Source organism: Mauremys reevesii, linkage group 3 (genome assembly GCF_016161935.1).
Source record: "Mauremys reevesii isolate NIE-2019 linkage group 3, ASM1616193v1, whole genome shotgun sequence".
In the NCBI taxonomy this organism is placed as follows: Eukaryota; Metazoa; Chordata; order Testudines; family Geoemydidae; genus Mauremys; species Mauremys reevesii.
The window spans coordinates 146993255-147014471 of NC_052625.1; the positions used below are offsets into that span (position 1 = coordinate 146993255).

Here is a 21217-nt window from a genome sequence, read left to right on the forward strand (position 1 = left end):
AAATTTCACCCTAGGGACTGCTGACAGACCCACCACAGCCAGTTGCAATGGACCATGAGATTGCACCTTTGGCTTGGCAACAGGTGGATATACATGTTAGCCCACAGTTTGACATCTGGTTGCAGTTCTTGTCAAATCCAAAAATGTTTCCTCCTGCCAACAAGCATTACTACTGTTTTATCTGGACTGAACCAAGAGCATCAAGCTTTCATCCAGATGTTGGGGGTCACTCTGGAGTTACACTGGAATTACACCATCAGAACTGAGATCAGAGTCTGGCACTGGGTGGGCAAAGAAACAGCAATATCCAAATGTGATGAAAAAGAGAGGAAGGAATTTGTCATGAAGTGAGGCTTTGAGGGGTGGTGATGTGACAGGGTGAGGGAGAAATGGAAGATTTGTTACAGTGGACTTAATTAAAAGGGGTCTGATTTTTCAGATGACGTTACAACTCTGTTGCCAGTCATTTCCCCATAAAGCTATGCAGATTGTGTCAATTACCCATAGAATGCCATATAAAATGGACCATGTGTATTAGGATTTGTGTTATGTGACATGGCAAAGAAATGGAATCCAGTGTGCCCACATTTGAAAGGAGTCCAAACCAAAGCCATATTTGGATGTTCTTTGGGAGAATGTTGTGATACCAATGGCCTCACATCACACTGTGCCAAAGATCTGCTGAAGGAAAATATGGTATGCTCAGCTAGGTCAAACAAGCCAGACTAGAGCTCATGGACAGAACTCCTCAGTTTGTACACTTCATGCCAGGACAAACTAAGTTCATTACCTACTATGCGACTTCCAAGTATATACAAGTGAAAATAAACACTGGTAATAATTTCTGGCTGTAGTGCCAGAGCTTTTACAATAGAGAATCTTCCTCCTAATGGAAATTAGAAAGGAAAAGTAAAAAATGAATCATTTAAAAATTACAAAAAGTTTATTTACAAAAATAGAGAAATTGCAAATGAAAAGCTAAAAGAAATCTCTCAAATGCATGAAGAAAATTTTTGAAATTAATCCAAAAAGAAGAACAGAGCAGTTTTTATTATTTTGCCAAAGGGAAAACTTCATTTATTGTTGGATAAAGGACCCAATTTATTAAAATGTACTCACTGATGTGTTTGATGCATTTCATCCTTTACACTTGAGTCAAGGTGGGGATTTTTCACCTGATTAAAAAGGAAAAATGGGGTACTTTTGTGCTGGATATATATGTAAGTGTACAGAGGAGAGCTAGGTGCCTAAAGAATGGGATTCACTGAGCAGGGAGACGCCAAAGTTAGCCAGTAGGACATGCTGCAGAAAGGGACATGGCCAAGTCCCACCTCCTTAAAGGAGCATCAGGTGCCTAACGCCAGGTAGGAAGGGGTGCCTCCCTCCACTCCAGATTCACAGATATGAACCCTGTGCTGGAGTTGGGCACCTAAGCTATGTCAGCCCTTTCTCACAAAAGGAAGTAATGGTGACAGTCCCACCCTTTATACTCAATAGCTTACTGGTTAGGGGACTCACCTGGGCTGTGAGAGACCCAGGCTCAGATCCCTGCTCTGCCTGAATTGTAGTAGGGGCCTGGGTCTTTCCCATCATCCAGTTGGGTGGCCTATCCACCAGGCGAGAGAGCCAGGCTCACACTTTGGCCCAGTGAATATTTAATTATTGATACAAAGTAGAACAGCTTCAACAGGCGAGATGGAGAGCACTTCACCTCAGGATTCCCTGTTGCCTGGTGCTTAGGACACTCAGCTAGGAGGTGGAAGACGCAAGTCCAAGCCTCTGCTCCAAAGTAGAGCAGGCAGGGGAACACCTAGTCTGTGACTCAAGCTAGGGGCTAGGGATGAGCTAGGCGTGGAGCTGCTTGGTGGCGTCAGGACTCAGATGGCTATGCATGTGCCCATCTGCAGAAATTCAGGTGCCTACTGGACTTCACCAGTGGAAATGTATGCCTAAGGCTATTAGGTACCTAGAGGGTTAGGTGGCAGCTGAGGTAGTTTTGTGAATGCTGCTGGCACCTACAGGGGCAATTAGGTGCCCAAATCTCCCTGGTGAATCTAGCCCAGAGTAACTTTTGCTTCATGGTCCTTGCAATAACAAGCAAAGGCAGAGGGATACTGACAACTGTTATCTGTCATACAACACTTGTTCCTATATCAGAGGGGTAGCCGTGTTAGTCTGGATCTGTAAAAGCAGCAAAGAGTCCTGTGGCACCTTATAGACTAGCAGACATATTGGAGCATGAGCTTTCGTGGGTGAATACCCACTTCGTCGGATGCACTTGTTCCTATCACTCTCCTCCATTTTATCAACAGCCAGTAATATCCTCTTTACATGTAAAATATTTACATGTAAAAAGTTCTGAAATGCCACCAAAAATTTGGTTTAACCTGTAAGAATTTTATTTAACGTGTCATTAAAACTGGGAAAATCTACTGGCTTTTATAAAACCTGTTTTCCCAGAAAGTCCAGTTGTGTGTATGTTACACAGCAAGGGAGTGTGGTTCTTCTTTTCTGGTTTTATTCTACAGTGCACTTAGCACTGTGGAAAGATGTCAGACTGCTAGCACAGGGAATTGTACTGCACACAACACCTCTGCAGGTGAGAAGGAGCTTCAGGCTTCATTCCCGTTCCCTTTTTGTCCTCCATGTCGGGACTGCCAACAAAGCTGCCTCTTGTTAGAGAGGTTTTTGTGATGTAGACAAGTGGGAAGAGGACAGGACCAGTGAGTGCCACAGTGGGAGTGCCAGAAAAACACCCCTCTGTGTTATAATACCTCCAGAGCTCCCCTTTTCTACTGTTGGTGGAGTACGTTGTATTAGCCCTTACAAACCAAGTGACAGCATATCTCCTCCCATCATGTTCAGCCAGCTCTACTGACCAACATGTGAGGGGGTGGGGAGATAAAGCCATGTCTCCCTCTCATTTTCTTCTCCTCACCTTCCCCTTCCTCCATGAGTGAAAAGGGTGGAATATCAGACACGCCTTCCTGCATTCTTTCTACCCCTGCCCCCATGCTCAGAGCTGCAGGGACATGATCCGACACAGCCATGCAGGAGGTGGAGTGGGGCCTCACTCTCCCACATGGTCTTGTTGGACAAGAACACCATGTAGGCCTAAGTAGCAATCAATACCCAAAGGCAATTTGCAGGTCCAGGTTGTGAGGCTGAAATACTTCATTCAGTTCCATTTCTTTCTTTAAACAAAACTATTCCACCAGAGTTTGCATTTTTCAGGTGCGAGGATGTCATGCTCCTTGCTGTGTGAATCATCACTCACTTTTTAGCAAAAAAGTTCCATGAGCCAGCAGCCACTGAATGTGATTTAAGAGGGGCTGGAAAGGAAGGGAGAGAAAGTGTCATTGCCATCATTTTAGCAAAGGTACCATGAGTGGCCTTCAGAATAAAAACAGCTTGTGAGTGTGGAAATCGGGGACCGATAGAATACTGCCTTTGGAAGACAGGGATGTATTTAAATCTTTGATACTAGAGTAGAGGTGTGGGAAACTGTATTTATTCAGAAATCTCTAACTGCTCTAACTGAATACATTAACTGATATTTGTTTGGAGTAGAGTTTAAGGTGCTGATTTTGATCTCTAAAGCCCTAAGGCAGGGGTGGGCAAACTGTGGCCTGCGGGCCAGATCCAGCCCACTAGCTGTTTTAATCCGGCCCTCAAGCTCCCACTGGGGAGCAGGGTCTGGGGTTTACCCTGCTCTGGCACTCCAGCCAGGGAGCAGGGTCGGGGGCTGCTCCACGCGGCTCCCGGAAGCAGCCATATGGCTCGACTCCGGCACTCTAGCTGGGGAGCAGGGTCGGGGGGTGCACCATGTGGTTCCCAGAAGCAGCCGCATGGCCCCCCATCCAGTTCCTATGCATGGGGGCTTCCACTCTACATGCTTCCCCTGCCCCAAGTGCCACCCCTGCAGCTCCCTTTGGCAGGGAAATGCAGCCAATGGGAGCTGCGGGGGCAGTGCCTGTGGATGGGGCAGTGTGCAGAGCCGCCTGAACGTGCCTCCATGTAGGAGCCGGAGATGGCACATACGGCTACTTCTAGGAGCTGCTTGAGGTAACACTGCCTGGAGCCTGCACCCCTGAGCGTCTCCCCATTCCCCAACCCCCTACCCCAGCCCAGATCCTCCTCCCGCCCTCCGAACCCCTCGGTCCCAACCCAGAGCACCCTCCTGCAACCCAAACTCCTTATCCCCAGCCCCACCCTAGAGCCCGCACCACCAGCCAGAGCCCTCACCCCCCACTCCTCTGCCTCAACCCAGAGCCCCCTCCTGCACCCTGAACTCTTCACTTCTGGCCCCACTCGGAGCCCACATCCCCAGCCAGAGACCTCACCCCCTCCCACACTCCAACCCCAATTTTATGAGCATTCATGACCCACCATACAATTTCTATTTCCAGATGTGGCCCTCGGGCCAAAAAGTTTGCCATCCCCTGCCCTAAGGGTACATTATCAGGACTAGGAATGTCTTTTTGTTCAGTGTTTTATGCTTAGCACAACAGAGTCATAGTCTATGTTTTGGGCCCTTGGGCACTATCACAATACAAGTAATCATAAATACTAATAGTAATATCACAGTTGCAGTCAGCGAGGTCATTCAGATCCAGAGTAATCTCTCTAATTTGTTCCTCTGTTCACTGTTGATGAGTAATGCATCCCAAACGTATGCCAGCAAAACTTTGGGGGTATGATAATGAAACATTCCCCTGAGAACACCTTCCTTCATATTGTTTTGTCTCTACTGACTCTCTTTAGTGTAGGGTTGCTCTCTTATAGGAACTTTGTTCCAGCTTGTCTTTCTGGGGCTGGCCCTTTAAATTTGGCAGAAACACACAGCCACAGCCCTAAAGTAGCCATTTTGTAGCTGATTGTTGCTTGCTGCTTTCACCTTTCTTGTAGCTGATAATGTTCTTAACTCCTGTTACGCTGTCACCTGGTTTTAAATTTTCATACTGCGGAGGAGATGGCACGTTCTTGTAAGTCTTTATATAAAGCCCTGTATTAAATATAGTTATCTCTCTGTAATGTGTGTCTATAGAAATCCTAATATCTACAGAGCTATAACTGGTGTATGTATTACTTAATAATATAACTTTAATTAATGTTTCATCGGTGTTTGTTCTGGAAGGGGTGGATTATTTGTCCCATTCTATAATGGAAACTTATTGCAAAGCATTATGAATGGTCAAGAGAAATGGCAGTGGAAAGAGTTTCTGCCTAGAAGGAGAGCACTCTTCTGTAGGCTAACTGATGAATTATAACTTGTTAAGGTTTCATGTTGGTTTGCAGTGACACCACAGTTTGCCTCTGGTTTTGTGTTGGGAGCAATTGTTTGGTAGTAACATAGGGGATGATACAAAAGCTGAGGCTGCAGTCTGAAGCCTTAGGCTATGTCTACACTGCAGTTAGGAATGAGTCCCCCAGTCCGGGTAGACAGACTGGTGCTAGAGAGGCTTGAGCTAGTGCTCTGAGTGTAGCAGCATGGGCTCACAAGCCGTCTCCACCCCATGGCTCTGAGCTCAGGTGGCTAGCCTGAGTCTCTGCTGGAGCCGCAGCACCCCCCACCCCTGATATTTTTAGCGGGCTAGCGCCGGTCTGTCTACCCTGGCTGGGAGGCTCACTCCCAGTTGCAGTGAAGACATACCCTCAAGGTCTTAACATTGTGGCATTAGTAAATTTTGGATTATTTCAGTTCATGTAAAAGTGCCTTATTCAAATAGAGTAACTGAAAAGATGGGTGAGAGGGTAGAGGAGGTTAAGTGAGAAAATAATGTAAGTGATCAGAATTTTTATTAGCAAATTCAGGGGAAAGGAGGTGACCTGTGAGGAAATAACTTTTCCCAATGTATCAAACAGATCAGTTATTGGGAGAGAACCAATATGGTGAAAATGAAGATCAATGGAGAAGAAACTAAAATGTCCCTCTCCCCCTCCCCTCAAAAAAAAAAGCTGATCTCTTCTTTTAAAGAAAAGAAAAGCACCCTTTTCACTAAAAAATCTTAAATTTATTTAATAGCATAAATTTGCTCAGCCAGATTTTAAATTAAGTAACAGGGATAAATCTTAGCGCTTGCACCTGTAACTTTCTGATGATGGTTGTTAGCCAGGACTGCTGCTGAATGACTAAACCTGCCTAGTGACACATTAGGGCTAATGCAATTCATAGAGTGAAAGAAGGAGACAGGTTGGTTTAAAAACAGGATTGTCCAGCACAATATAAATCAGGCAAGTAGGACTGTGATAGAAAAGTTGAATTTTAATTTGTCATATTGAGCTGGTTCTGGGTTCCTTTAGGGGCTCAGTCCTGCAACATTCTGTTAATGGGAGATGAGGGCACTGTACATCTTAGGATCAGACCCTAAATGTTCTTGCCTTGGAGAAGACTAAAGCTGACAATGTTAGCAGTGCAAGATGATTGGGACCCCACTGAGAGTGGCCAGACCCTTGGGACCAGCCTTATGGTGGATTTAAATTCAGTAGTAACACTACTAATGTGAAGTATGTTTTTAGCATACATGCCAATGTGAAGATGAAGAATACAAACATAGGCTTGTGTCTTCTCTGTGATCAATACTTGAGTTCCTCTGGAATGAAGGAGCCCTCTCTGATTTCTAGTAAGTCTCCAATACATCAAATACATGAGAAATCCCCCCCCCCTTGCCATTCTTATTCCCGCTGTAACTTTATTTCCCTCCATGTTGAATCAGTTTGTCTGAGGGTGACCGAAGGTGTTGCTTCAGGCAGCGCTGGTGAGTTTGGTGAGGGCTAAAGGTAGGCATAGTTACAAGCCTTTCTAGTTAGGCTCTTAAGGGACTTTATTAATTCAGGAGAAATTCAAAACAATGAAGCAAAATCAAGAAATGTACTTCTTACCTAACGGAGGATAACAAACAAGTATCCTGTAGCAGGAGTTAATTCAGGATCCCCTTGACAGCAAGGGTACCTATACTCAGATTCCCTATGCTCCTCACCATGATATGTAGTTTAATTACTGGGTGAGGTTCTATGACCTTTGCTACACAGGTCAGGCTATATGATTGCAGACTAGTTGCCTTTTGGCCTTAAAATCAATGAATCTATAGACAGATTAGATAGTTGGAGAGCTGATGGGGAAATGTGAGATAGAGGAGGAACGTAAAAGTAAAAAAAAAAAGCCTCCTCCTTGTTTTTTGATTAGCTGAATAATCTAAAAGGCGGCAAGGATTCATATTTTTCATTTGAATACTCACGCTAAAAATGTGGATATTCTGATAAATATATATATATTAAAAAATGTAGGGCAAGTCACTGGGCAGTAAGAGTGGTGTGATGTCTGAGTGTTCAATAATCGCTTGACTTTGAAAAGATCATAGTAAGTGATTACTGACTTGGCCTCTTAATTACTCTAAATGCATGTGGAAATGCATGAGTTTTCCCTCACACAAATAGATGCACATATTTTTCAGGCACCTTTTTGGATGGTAGCTGGAAAATCTTGGCACATCAGACAGCAATGTTTTATGGAATGAAAAGGCACCTAGTTGCTCACTGTATCTTAAGTAATGTGTAGTTTTCAAAACAAATCTCATTTCTCCTGTCTGCTGAAGTGAATTTAAATACAATGGAAGTGGAAAGTAAAGGAATTGCTAGGCAGAATCTTGCAGATAGACTCTATTTTCTGTAACAGACTCTCATTCTCGCATACCCTGTTCTGGTGCACTCTCACACAATATACTTTTTAGGTTATGAGATCTTTGGAGCAGGGAACATGTCTTCATACATATTTGTACAGTGCCCTGACCCTGACTGAGGTTTCTTTCTTTCTTTCTTTCTTTCTTTCTTTCTTTCTTTCTTTCTTTCTTTCTTCATCCATCATAGAAAAGGAAAGTTAAGGAAGATCTGAGATGTTCTTAAGAGTCTGAGAAGTTGTGCAGTGTTTTGGATGGTTGTTATCCTTCACTCCCAATGCAGCTGCATTTCAGTGGTCTCGTATGCAGAGAATTGTAAAACGCCTGTGGTATCCTTCAGGATAAACAGTGCTATGCAAAGTAAGCTTATAAATAGGATTTTTGTGCAATAGTATTACTATCATATGTTCTATCCTCTTCTGCTAGCAAATATTTATATATGGCCTGATCATGGGGTCCTTACTGGTGTGGTCAATGAGCCAACTCCTCTAAAGGTTACCATGTTGTCAATTGGGCTCCTAATAGATTAAATTCAGGGGTATGAATGTGTCCATTAAAACCAGTTTGCAATCTGCATGATTTAATCCCTTTTAGCAGTTTAAAATTCTGTACAGTGGTTTAAAGTTACTGTTAGTATATAAAATGAATATTCTGGACTTCACGTTCCTGTTAGAATTGCATATATATATATATATATAGAGAGAGAGAGAGAGAGAGAGAGAGAGACAGAGAGAGAGAGAGAGAGAGCAAAGGAAGCTTCATGTGAGAGATGGAGATCTAGGCTGATTTGGAGGCCACTGACCTTACTGAGTAAATTTCTGATTGGGACAAAACTCAAGAGTGGTGGGAAAAGCTGGTACAAAAGCTGGGCTCTTTTTGAACCAGCAAAACTTTGTAGAATCCCTTGGCTCTTTTACACCAATGCAATGGGGACAGATATTGTGTGAACTTTACAAATACGCTCCTGACAGCAGATGTACCTCATTCCTGACCTACACGTACCATTATTCCAGGCCTCAGATTCCCTTCAGCAAAAGCTGTCATTCATTCTGCCATACTGTGTGCTAATTCTGTAATATGGACTAAACGGAGAGTAGGTCAAGACCACCCAGCTTATTTTCACTTTTGTTCAGAGCCAAGATTGGGAAGAGCTTGGGGGAACAGTTTTGGAAACTGGAATGCAAAGGTGGTATTTATCTAGTCCTTCACAGAGAGGCAGCTAAATTCTTCTGCCAAACATCCTTTCTGTACTACTTCTCTGAAATTTTACTGCCTGTAGAACAGTGCCAGAATTTCCAGTGATGTCGGTGGGAGCAAGCCCAAAGGGAAAGGGTGGAGAAATGGTTTCAAGTTCAACAAAAAAGCAATTAAAATAAACATGAATCAAAGTCCCTAAAAATAGATATTTCACATCATGGGGTTGTCTGAAATAAATCTCTCTGATTAATGTTCTATGATCTCCAAGGATAACTTCTTTTTTTTTCTCCCTTATGAATTCCATCCTGATACCTTCAGAAATCCAATGCATAAAAAATACAAAGGGAACAGCAGGTTTAAAGGGCCATCACTGCCATTACGGGGGAAAAGACTGATAATCAAGTCATAGACAATGTTCAATTATCGTTACAGTAGATTTGGCAGGAGCAAACAAAATGGACAGCTCATATACTCCCTAAATAATGTCTATACTGTTTTCTTCAAAATTTTAATCAATGTGGAGCCGCAGTTAGACTTTTCTATATAAGAGCCAAAGAGACATGCATGCAGACAGACAGACGCTAAAATTTACCATGTTACATGCATTTTTTTCTACAGAATATGCATTTACCACAACCCCTCTCCTTACAGATACTTTTTATAATCTTTTATTTCTCACCACTGTATGTTACACCAGTACTTTTGATGGCTTAAAAACAAACACGACTGACCAAAAGAAGAAGGAAAAAAGGATTTGTAACTCTTAGGCGCATTCGTTGAATAGCATTAACTGTTGCATCTGTTTTTTGTAAGTGATCACATTTTCTTCCTGGCACTAGACTGACAAATATATAAATCAGCAACTTGAAATATGTGTACACATTTTTCAAAGTAAAAAAAAAATGCTAGGACTTTGCTTTTTCTATTTTACAAGATGCAAAATAGGAATCTTTTTTGAATCAAGCATTCTTATTGAGCTAGGCTAGCTCTGCCAAGCTCTGCTGTACACAGTGCACATTCAGAGTTGCAGGGCCCTGTTGACACATTCCAGCAAAAGGGGTGCCACTACTGCTGACTAGAATGGAATCCAGTGCTTGCTTTTCTTGCTCAGGCCCAACCATTTCAAGGAAGTCTAGGTAGCATTGGCATCCCGGCTGTAAAGGAACACCTGTTGGTGAAGAGGGGCCACAATGCTGCAGTGGTGAGTGTCTAGAATGTCTGCAAAGAGATAACACCTACACGGTTATACGGTTGTTGCATGTTAGTTAGTTAAATATTTTAAATTAAATTTACCAGTAATTGATATAAAAGCTCTTTGGGTCATTGTCTATAGTTTTGTAGAGTGCCTAGCACCACAGGGCACTGCCACAATTAGATGTGTATTTATTTATTTATTATTAATAATAAAAGGGGAATGAGATCATCATGCTATATCTTGACCTTAGTAAAGCTTTTGATACTGTCTCACATGACCTTCTCATAAACAAACTAGGGAAATGCAACCAAGATGGAGCTACTATAAGGTGGGTGAAAAACTGGTTGGAAAACTGTTCCCAGAGAGTAATCATCAGTGGTTCACAGTCATGCTGGAAGGACACAATGAGTGGGGTCCCACAGGGATCAGTTCTGGGTTTATTCAATTTCTTCATCAATGATTTAGATAATGGCGTAGAGAGTACACTTTTAAATTTGTGGATGATACCAAGCTGGGAGGGGTTGCAAGTGCTTTGGAGGGTAGGATTATAATTGAAAATGATCTGGACAAACTGGAGAAATGGTCTGTAGTAAATAGGATGAAACTCAAGAAGGACAAATGTAAAGTACTTGATTTAGGAAGGACAATCAGTTGCACACGTACAAAATGGGAAATGACTGCCTAGGAAGGAGTACTGTGGAAAGGGATCTGGGGGTCATAGTGGACCACAAGCTAAATATGAGTCAACAGTGTAATGCTGTTGCAAAAAAAGCGAACATCATTCTGAGATATATTAACAGGTGTGTTATAAGCAAGACATGAGAGGTAATTCATCCACTCTACTCTGCGCTGATTAGGCCTCTGCTGGAGTATTGTGTCCAGTTTTGGACGCCACATTTCAGAAGGATGTGGATAAATTGGAGAGAGTCCAGAGGAGAGCAACAAAAATAATTAAAGGTCTAGAAAACAAGACCTTTGAAGGGAAAAATGAAAAAAATGGGTTTGTTTAGTCTGGAAAAGAGAAGACTGAGAGGGGAATTAAGTCTTCAAATACGAAAAAGGTTGTTATAACGGGGAGAGAGAAAAATTGTTCTTCTTGACCTCTGAGGATAGGACAAGAAGCAATGGGCTTAAACTGCAGCAAGAGAGGTTTATGTTGGACATTAGGAAAGATTCCTAACTGTCAGGGTGGGTAAGCACTGGAATAAATTGCCTAGGGAGGTTGTGGAATTTCCATCATTGGAGGTTTTTAATATCAGGTTATACAAATACTTGTCAGGAATGGTCTAGATAATACTTAGTCCTGCCATGAGTGCAGGGGACTGGACTAGATGACCTCTCAAGGTCCCTTCCAGTCCTATGATTCTATGACCATGGTACAACTTAATCCTCATATGCACATCAGGAATATTTGTGGACTGGCCCATGGCAGATGGTAACAGTGGATTGGGATCTCTGTACTAGGATGCTGACATCTTACTTCAAGACTATTCCAAGAATTTGTGTGTACAGTTGGGGAAGAGAAAGACATAACTGATTGGCAGCAGGGTGGACAAAAATAACTGAAGTCGGGCTGATGAGGCCAGAATGAATTCATGAGGGGAAAGGAGATGCACACTAATTGATGTTGGGATGCAAAGGGGTACACAATTGATGTGGAGCCAAGGAATAGGCAGATATGGGCTGGAGGGGCACAGTATTAATTAAATCAGGTTTGGGAGAGACTGGAGCTCTGTATTATCAGGCAGCACTTTATGCAAATGTCTGTAACCTTCTGTAATGATGATTACTACTTTTGTGAAGTGCTTTGAGATCTGTGGCTGAAAAGTGCTGTATGAGAAGAGCTAGATATTATATTTGTGCAAATTAAGAATCTACCCTTTATTTCATAAGATGTTGACAAGTATGTATATATTTTGAAGCTTGTATCATCTGAAGCAGAAACTCTGAATATTTCTCTGGATATCTGTGCTTACCTGTGGAAAAAGGCAGCATATATGCTTTGCTTAGTAGGCTAGAACTAGTGGGACTGCACTAAGAAGGAATCAAGTATGGAAGCAACAGGGGGTTATGAAACCCATTAATTTACATGAGTATGCTCCTGCTGATCAGTTAGTTTTGGATGAATTGTGTCTTTAAATAATTGTCAAAGCACTTAGAGTTTATTCAGGCACTTTCATGTAAATAAATATAAATTATATATACATTTTATAGTGTGTTTGCCAATCAAGTGTTTTGGAGCCTAATTCTATCAGGCTTTTCTATAAAAAGAGAAGTTTTGATTTGAGGGGAGACTTTTAATTGCTTGTTTTATTTATTCTAAAGTTAGTGGAGTCTCCAATTCAAGTTTATCTTTTTCATTCAAGTTCTTTAAAAGAATATTCTCAATGACAACCAGAAGGTGTCATGGACTTCTTCTAGCACCTTCACTTGTGACCTAGGTTTTGTTTCATAATTTGGAATGTTTTGTTTATTTTTTGGTTCTGTCACTACAGCATCATTTTCTTGTCAGGAGTTGCTCTCTGGAGTGATTTAAATTATGTAGTTTAAATCCGAATTTGATTAATGTGCTACAATTGTCATCACTGATGCTCTTCCTAAGCAATTCCTCTCCTTTCCTTTTCCTCTGTTTTTAGAATTTAAAGTGTTGTTTTGGCTCTTGATGAGGGAAAAAGTAAATGATTCTCTCTCTTTCCCCTCTCCCCCACCCCAGTAAGCCTTCAGGGAGTCCTGTAATATATCTGGCAAGATCATAGGATACTTGTTTTTATTCATTTATTTCTTGATCTTTATAATAAACTCACCAACTTTAGAGTTGTGAATCCTTAGAAAGGAGTTTTGTCAGAATGCATCAATCTTTTAGATTGAAGTGGAAACATGATCAGAAATATGAATTCTGTCAATGCAACTACTTATCTGTCCTGCCAGAAATCAACAATATATCTATTCTAGAAAATGGGTGGGGGAAATGTATATTTACTGTATGCCAGAGTTGAGAGATGCCAAATAACTTGTAGGCTTAGACCAACATTTTCGATTTTGGGTACCCAACATTGGGCACCTAAACCAAGAGGCCTGATTTTCAGAGACACTGAGTCCCTGAAGCTTCATGTGACTTCAACTTATGCACAGTATTAAATTTATGGATCTTTAAAATGGGTTTATAGAGGGATCTGTCAAGAATGGGATACCTACTAAGTTGTATTGTTGACTGATATTCAGAAGAATATCCTTGTGCTCCACCAATGTAACCAAAGCCTCATATTATTAGATTTTAGTGGGATCGATGTATATCAGATTATTTTGATACCTCATAGTAATGGCTAAATATAAATAATATTTATCAAGCAGTGTTCAAAACAAAGCCATTCACTGGCATACAGGAATCCAGGCATGAAAGGAAAATGCTATAGAATTAACCTGTGCTTGTATGCTCTGCTCAAAGGAAATTAGTAGGGTCCAGTACAGAGGATCCCTCCCACCTGCCATGAAAATATAGAGGCTTTTTTCCTAGACTTTGCAGCAGAAGTCTCCACAAATAATATTAGTTAAATATCAATTTAGAGAATATGCAAAGAGCTCTCTAATTTCTAGCTAGCATTGATGAAGTAGTATAAGTTAGTCTTAATGAGGGAAGATGATATCCAATGGTTTGTGAGGGCCTTCATCAGACAGATTAGGGATGATCACGCCCACTGGAGACACAGTTGCCTCTTGTATCCTGAATTATAAATTCGGTTCACAATTCCTCTATAATAATAAAAATAATAATTGCATGAACATTACATCAGTTTTTTATTTGCCTTACAACAGATGACCATATTCTGCTATCAATTTTCTGTCCACTAGCTGAGAGGAAGGTTGCGTTGCTGTTTGCTTGTGCTTCTGCTTCATGCTTCTGATGATGAAAGTTTAGAAATCAGGATTCTCAAATAGCACAATATTCAGTATAAGAAAGTGAAGCAGACAGAGAGAGGAAAATGAGGAATGGCAGGAAACAATCCCATAGCAGAAGAAGGCACAGAGAGCAGGGAACATTGCGCTCTGCAGTACTTGAGATCAGCGGTGTTTTTTTGAGCAAAGATTCATGGCTTTTAAGGCCTGCCAGACCCCTGCTACCTATGATCGTTACGCCCAATGAATGTACTTAATGTTTTTTTAAATGGTTATGAGTTAATGAATGAGATCTGCTTCCTTTGTCTCAAATACAATTTACTGCTGAGACATTAGTTTCTTGTAAATTAGAAGATTTAACTGGAGCAGAGTTGGATTTTGTTCATTGTTTCAAATATTCATGCTCCGTTTTTATTGGTATTGAAAAATATTATATATTTGGGACTATTTTATCGTACTTATCATGGAAATTTTTAAGGGTTTGAAACATAAAACCTCCAGAAATTCAGTGAACAGTGCAATTGCAATAGACAGTTTCTTGCCATATTTAGATAATACATTTATATTTTGCTTTTGGGTAGTCTAACCAGGAATTCGTTTTTCTGACATGAGACATAAGTTATATGAAACTTATGGGATGTTATCACTTTAAAAAAATTGCTCAATAAGTACTAACATACCCAATCCAGCTCTAATTTCCCAGCAGGCAATCAATTCAACACTGCTGCCTATATAGAGAATTTTATAATGTGTGTGAGACATCTAATCTATAATAGAAATATGAAACATTATAAATTACAATAACCCAAAATTATTGCAGAATTTGTCTTGCACACATTATAGAAGTTTCACAGTGCTCAAAACTGGTCATTTAGCTTTGGTTGGTGCTGGGGTGTTAGATCTGGGTAGAGGTCTTACTGAGTGATCAGTGCCCATTGGTGAAGCAGGTTGTTGTCACACTGTGTGTGTTTCTCTTACTTGCAGCTCACAGCCATAATTCTGATCTATTTTGTTTTGCAAACTTTATTGCTGGAACGATGATGATGATGATAATTTTAGCTCTGCTCCCTCTTAGCTGAAATTATACAGCATTGCCAGTCAAAATTGCTAGCATAAGTGTGTAACATGAAAACAAGGCTACTTAGCACGGGCAATGGATGGAAAAGTGCTGTGTGCCTATGATCATACTGGCAAAGTTTACGATCAATGTCAGCATATCACAATACCACACTGTTATGGACAAACTCAGCACCATTCCTCTTACTACAAGATGGTGTAGAGCTGAGGGGATGTAACAGAGTGGCTTGCCCCTTAATGGCTAGAGGCCTGGGGCCAGTCAACCCTAGTTATTAAGGAGGCACAACTCAACAGAGATCACCTGATTCCCCTACAAAGGGCATTAGGAAGCTAAAAAGAGGGGACTTGGAATGCTCAGGAAGCTGTAGAGAGACTGGGGGAGAGAGAAGCCTGCAAGGAAGACCCTAACTATCATGATCAGTGGAACTGGAGTCAGAGGGCGCATGCTCCCTGGAAGAGCTGTTGTAGACAGGACACCAATGGAACCCAAGTGAAGCTGGAAGCAATACAGCCACATGCACAGAGCACTTCACAGGGTTCAATAAATTGTCACTTGTTCAACTGAACCTGGGTTCAGCTTCACTCTATGCTAATGAACCATCGTGGCAGGGTCTGCAGTGCAGTGACTGGCAGCGTGAGAAATGGGTATAGCTCTTTTGCAGGAACTGCTTTTCTGCTGGTCTCTTGTGCCAGCAGAGCCCTATCAGACACTGAATAGGAGATGGCCAAATAGAAAAAGAGATGCTGGCATTTAGAGTGGAGTGATTTTATCAGTACACCTGTGGTCATTCAATAACAATGCAATCAGACCACAAACACCTAGTGACACTCAAGGCAAAGCCCCTTCTCCAAAAGATTGCAGAGTATGTTGATATACCTCCAGGGGTCACAGGTAGAGATCAGATATTGTCCAGGATGAATATAGATGTTAGCTGACATGCTGAGCAAGGCATATATACCTAGCATCAGCAAACTGGGGGAAGGGAATAAGGACATAGTGAAACATTCTAATGTATTCAGTCTCCCTGTTTCAACAGCAAAGCTGATGGGAATCAAAGAGGATATGGAAAAGGACATTAAATGGTAGGCAGACAAGAGAGCACTACGAGCAGGGTGGCCAGAAGATAAAATCCAGGTACCAGTAGGAGCAGAACCAAATACTTTCAAATTAAAGATGAACTGGGTGTACAGGATGGAATCATATTTCAAGGACAGACAACTGTTGTCTCCACCTCATTACATAAGGATGTCGTGCAAAAAATAAACACCTCACAACTGGCGTTGATAGTTGTCTTAGACAGACTTGAGAGAGTATTTCCCAGGCCAGGAATGAACGTACAGCTCCATTCCTTGATAGAAGGGTGTGATACCTGCCAGTTGTGTGATAATCACCAGCAGAAACAGATTCTGTTCCTGTCCACCCAACCATGAGAGAAAGTGGAGATTTACCTTCAGTGAAAAGCAGAACTTTATTACAGTGAACTACAGTTCAAATTTTGGGGAGGTTGATGCCCTGCCTAATGCAAGGAACAAGTCAGTGATTGGCAAACTGAAGGCCCACTTTATTCAGAAATCTAGTATACTGTATTTTTTTTTAAGTTCCCAGTTTTACTAGGCCACCCAATCTTTTAAAGTGTGCTGTCCAATTATCTTCACAGATTCATAGGGATTTTTTTTATGTCCAGAAAAGACCATTGTGATCATCTGGATTGATTTTCTGCTTAACATAGGCTATGGAACTTCACCTCATAATAACCAAATTAACATGTGATTGAACTAGAACATATCCTTTAGAAAGACCTCCAAACTTTGTTAATTAAGTTCTGCATATTATTACCTCCACCTTCACTTCAATAACTCATGGATGTGGAATCTAACAGGCCAACTGATTCTGGAATATTTCTTAGTTTTAATATAGATTTTAAAGATATTGCATTGTCTGCTATCAAATGTTTTAGTTCTCCTTTGCACAGCAGGGTAGGTGATGCATGACCAATGATGCCTAAGATGGAGTGAAAATAAAAGCAGAAAGGAAAACCTATATTATTGCTTGCAACTATATTCTCTTGAATTATGGCCTTGTTAGAATTCCCACAAGCTAAGCAGGGTCATTTTGTGGAGAGGAAAAGACATATGGTATATGAAAAAATGTTGGGGGAGGGGGGAAACTAGAGATGAAAATATATAAGATCTGCCACCATACAGAGCAACAATTAACAGGATAATCAAAAGTTGAGGGGAGGGAAACCCCTTCAGCTCACGTGGTTACAGGTAATGATGGAATTCATTAAGGATATAATACATCACACTGCTATCAATGCCAGTGGGTCACCAAAGGTCATGTACCACATACATTTTTATTAGCACCGGAGAGACAGTAAAAGCTGAACTTGATCAAATCACATAATTAAATGTTACTGAATAAGTCAGCTGACTGGGTTAATAATACGGTCACTGTAATAAAACCAAATAAGCTTGGGATTTATACAGCTCCAAAAGATTTTAAATAAGGCCATCAAACTTGAGTGCTACTTTATACCAACAGTTGTGGGAGTCATGACTAGACTTCAAAAGGCAAGAGTGTTTTCAGTGTTGGATGCCAGCCAAGTGTTTGGCAGCTCCAACCTAATAGAGAGAGTAAAAGTTTACATCTTCAACTTCCCTTTTGGTAGAGATATGTTAAAGGGAATTTCAATGAATGTTAAAGGAATCCTTTGGGGATTTCCTCAGCATCTGAGATTTAACAAAAATACTATGTCCCAGAGCTTTGAGGAGTTGGATGAGGTTGAAGTACTTGTTGGTATGTTGATTTGGAGTGAAAATGATCAACACCACAGTTGGGGACTGTATCTTGTTCTGTAGCGTGGTAAAGGAAAGAGCCACAAATTTAACAGGAGCAATTTCTGTGTGGGCTTGGGTGAGCTCAGCTATGTAGGACACAGACTCAGTACAAGTTTGTTGCCCAAAACATAAACTAATGCACAGTTGAACTGTTTATCACTTTTAAAAAGAAATTCTAACCATTGTTTGGCTCTGAATAGTTTCATGACTATGTTTATGGGCAGAAATAGGTGGAGGCAGAATTAGATCTTTACATGCTGGAAACCATATTAAAAGGAAACCATTGTGCAAAGCACTTCCTCAACTTCAGAAAATGCTCATGAAATTGCACCAGTGGGGCTAGCAGTACATGAAATGCAGACCTGGTAAGGCTTTCCACAGAGGGCACACTACATAGTGAAGGCAAGGAGCTGCAGGATGAGGAGTTAGAAATAAATATGGCTCACGTACTACCCATTACCAAAGCAACATTTGACATTCTCAAATGAAAAACTCAAACTGACATAGGCTACTTCATTCACTGAACAACACCATGTCATGCAAGATCCCTGGGGAAGGGACCTCCTTATGTCTGTGGAGGACCAAGACAGCTGCCCCTCTGCAGGGTTCCATTGCTTTTGCTTGGCCCATGTGAAAGGGGCCAGTAACGTTTTCCATGGCACTGTCCAGTGACCATCCCTGGAACTCAGATGGGTGCTCCTCCATCTGTGCTCTGTGGGGTTGGGGCTCTCTGAGCATTTGTGTTCAGGGCAGGGGACTGGGCATATGGAAACTGAGTCAGATGTTGCTAGACTAAAGCTATATTACATCCAATGTTCTGTCAGTGGCTACAGTTGCATAGCCACAGGAAGATCCAACACATAGTTAAGAGCGCTATAATAAATCCGGGGAAAGCCAGATGATAGGGAAGTTTTGTTTAATAATATGTGCCTTGTTCCAGGGAGTTCTCTTCTCATGGCTGTTTAATAAATAAATAGCTTTTTCTAAAGAAAAGGATTAATTGAAGAGATGATTGTTACTTAATCATTTAGGATAACAGCAATTTCTCACTCTCTGTGGCATCCCAGTAGGTCTGTGTTTAATAGAGATACTTTGAATCTGATGTCAACTGCAGTGTTAAATAAAGAGGCTAATCATCATACCAGAGGTTTCCAGCACTCAATTAAACATGTTTTAAAAAGGAGATAGGCTTTCTGTTACCTTTATTCAGGAGTCTGGAGACACGCCACAGTATGAGTAACTTTAAAAACTCTGGGAAATTAGGTCAGCCAAATATATATTGTGTCCTTTAACTCACACAAAAGACAAATGGGCATCTTTGTTAACCTAAATCCACAGACCGTCATTTCTGCACCATGGGGATGCTTTGTGCTTCTCTCTGGAACCTTTATTAGGAATTTGAATTACCATTTTTAAAGCCCTCCAAGAAGAACCAGTGTTGTTTCCTTTAGATTTATTTAAAAATGGGGATCTGTACACCTTCATTTTCTGAAGCTCTGATCTGGATCTAAACTTTGCTGCTGTCTTTGTGTTAGGTCAAACTAAAACCCAGGATCCAAAGACTTTCAAATCTGACCTTTGTGGCTTGTGTGATGGCTACCCTGTTGGCCAGCAAAACAGGGATTGAACTGGAGACCTCCAGAGCTAAAATCATGTACTGCTATAGCTGAGCTGAAGGCTCAAGGCTTTGTACTTAGGGGCAGTAACTCCTATCCTTTGTGGATTGGACGAACACGCTGACCTGTGGGTTACACTTTCACCCATCTCCTGTTGTGAAAAAAGATGATAATGCACAAGACACCTTGTACAGCATTTCTAGACAGAGCTTAAAACAGTGTTTTTACTGCACATATTTCTTCATTGTTTTGTGTCAAAGTTGTGCATCTTTGTAGCTGTCACTCTGTTTTGTGGTGTAGTAGACCAATAGAATGTCTGCCCATATGCCTGTCTGTTACAACCAAAAGCATATGTATTTCCCTTTAGTCTGTCAGCCAGAATATATTTCACCAAATCCAGATGTCTCACAGAAAAATGAAGCAGTGAAACAAAAACAGGACACTTAATAATTTTTAGAGATTTGTTTCTTTTCAGGAAGATGGCTTGCTAAGAATCTTTGAGGGAGGGAATAGTTTTCCCCTATATTCTGCTGATGCCTCTAGAATATCCTAAAATTCTTTAAAATACTTGAATAACTGCTAACATCGTTTAGAATTTTTCATAACGTTCCAACAAGGTTTTGGGAGATGTTATATTATTCCCTTTGCACCTGCTATCACGGCTGCAAAATTGCTGCTTTCTCATTCTAGACTAATCCAAAATGGTGCCAATTCAAGGAGCTCACACAACAGAAGGAATGGTTCATGAAGCAACACAAAACTCTTGTATAAAGACACTCCTTTTCTTCCAGAGATGGTTGGAAGAGTAATCTGCATTATGATTGTGACCTATTGACTGAAGTAATAGCTAATTTGTCTGAAAATACAAAAACTCTATCTCACTCTAATGAAAACAGGAGATTTTAGGCTAGTTTTGTTTCTTTTTATTGTACACCATCACATGGGATGGAATGATAGATGGCTGTGAGTGAATATGGTGGTTTTGAAATCCTTTGTGAATTTGAAATACTAGGAATGTGTCATTTTTGTGTATAACTCTGATGAGCTACGCACGAATGGGCAGCTAAAGAATAGCTCACACCAATATGCACCAATGAATAGCCCTTCTGAGAGGATACATTTTTCTATTTACCCTGCTGAGGAAAACCAGGAAGCCTTTATCTCTGTTACAAATATTTAAATAAAATGAAAATAAAAAAACAAAAACAAAACAAAAAAACCCCACTCCATTTTTCTGGTATAGTTTTTTGGGTCTTTGGTGTAGTCAGATATGCTTTAAAAAGGAACACTACAAAATAAATAGTTTTGTAGAAAATGTAGTTTGGCAACTGCTATTTTATTTGTTGGTTCAGACTGTGCAAAAGGAAGGATATATATGGCAACAAGAGACCTATTTTCTAATCACAATTAGGGGCTGTCCGAGATCTGCTGAAATACTGGCTGCTTTAGTTTGCTGGTATTTCTTCATTAGAAAAAAGAAGCATGTCAATATCAGCAAGTATTGAGGCCAGTTTAATGACTATATTCTGCATAATAGCACTTTCCCTGATCATTATAATCCCAGAAGTGAAACAGTAGTGTTATGTATCTGCATGAACTGTATAGACAGTGCATGACAAAAGCTCTGTCTGCTTGGTCTCTGGTGGGTTCTGGAGCAGAGGTTTCAAGCTCCTGACATTTACACAAAAATGGCTGTTGTGTCACAAAAGTTCACAGGATGG

At 40.9% G+C, this 21217-nt stretch overlaps 1 long non-coding RNA gene across 2 annotated transcripts in view; it reads left to right on the forward strand.

Annotated features, from left to right (window-relative positions):
• Window positions 1-4840: 4840 nt before the first annotated feature.
• LOC120401811 overlaps window positions 4841-21217 on the forward strand; it is a 115242-nt gene continuing 98865 nt past the window's right edge. Inside the window, exons 1-2 of one of the 2 annotated variants that reach the window (XR_005596755.1) lie at window positions 4841-4985; window positions 7867-8036. This is a non-coding gene — a long non-coding RNA (uncharacterized LOC120401811). The remainder of the gene's footprint in view (window positions 4986-7866; window positions 8037-21217) is intronic. The other variant, XR_005596754.1, reaches the window with a different exon arrangement.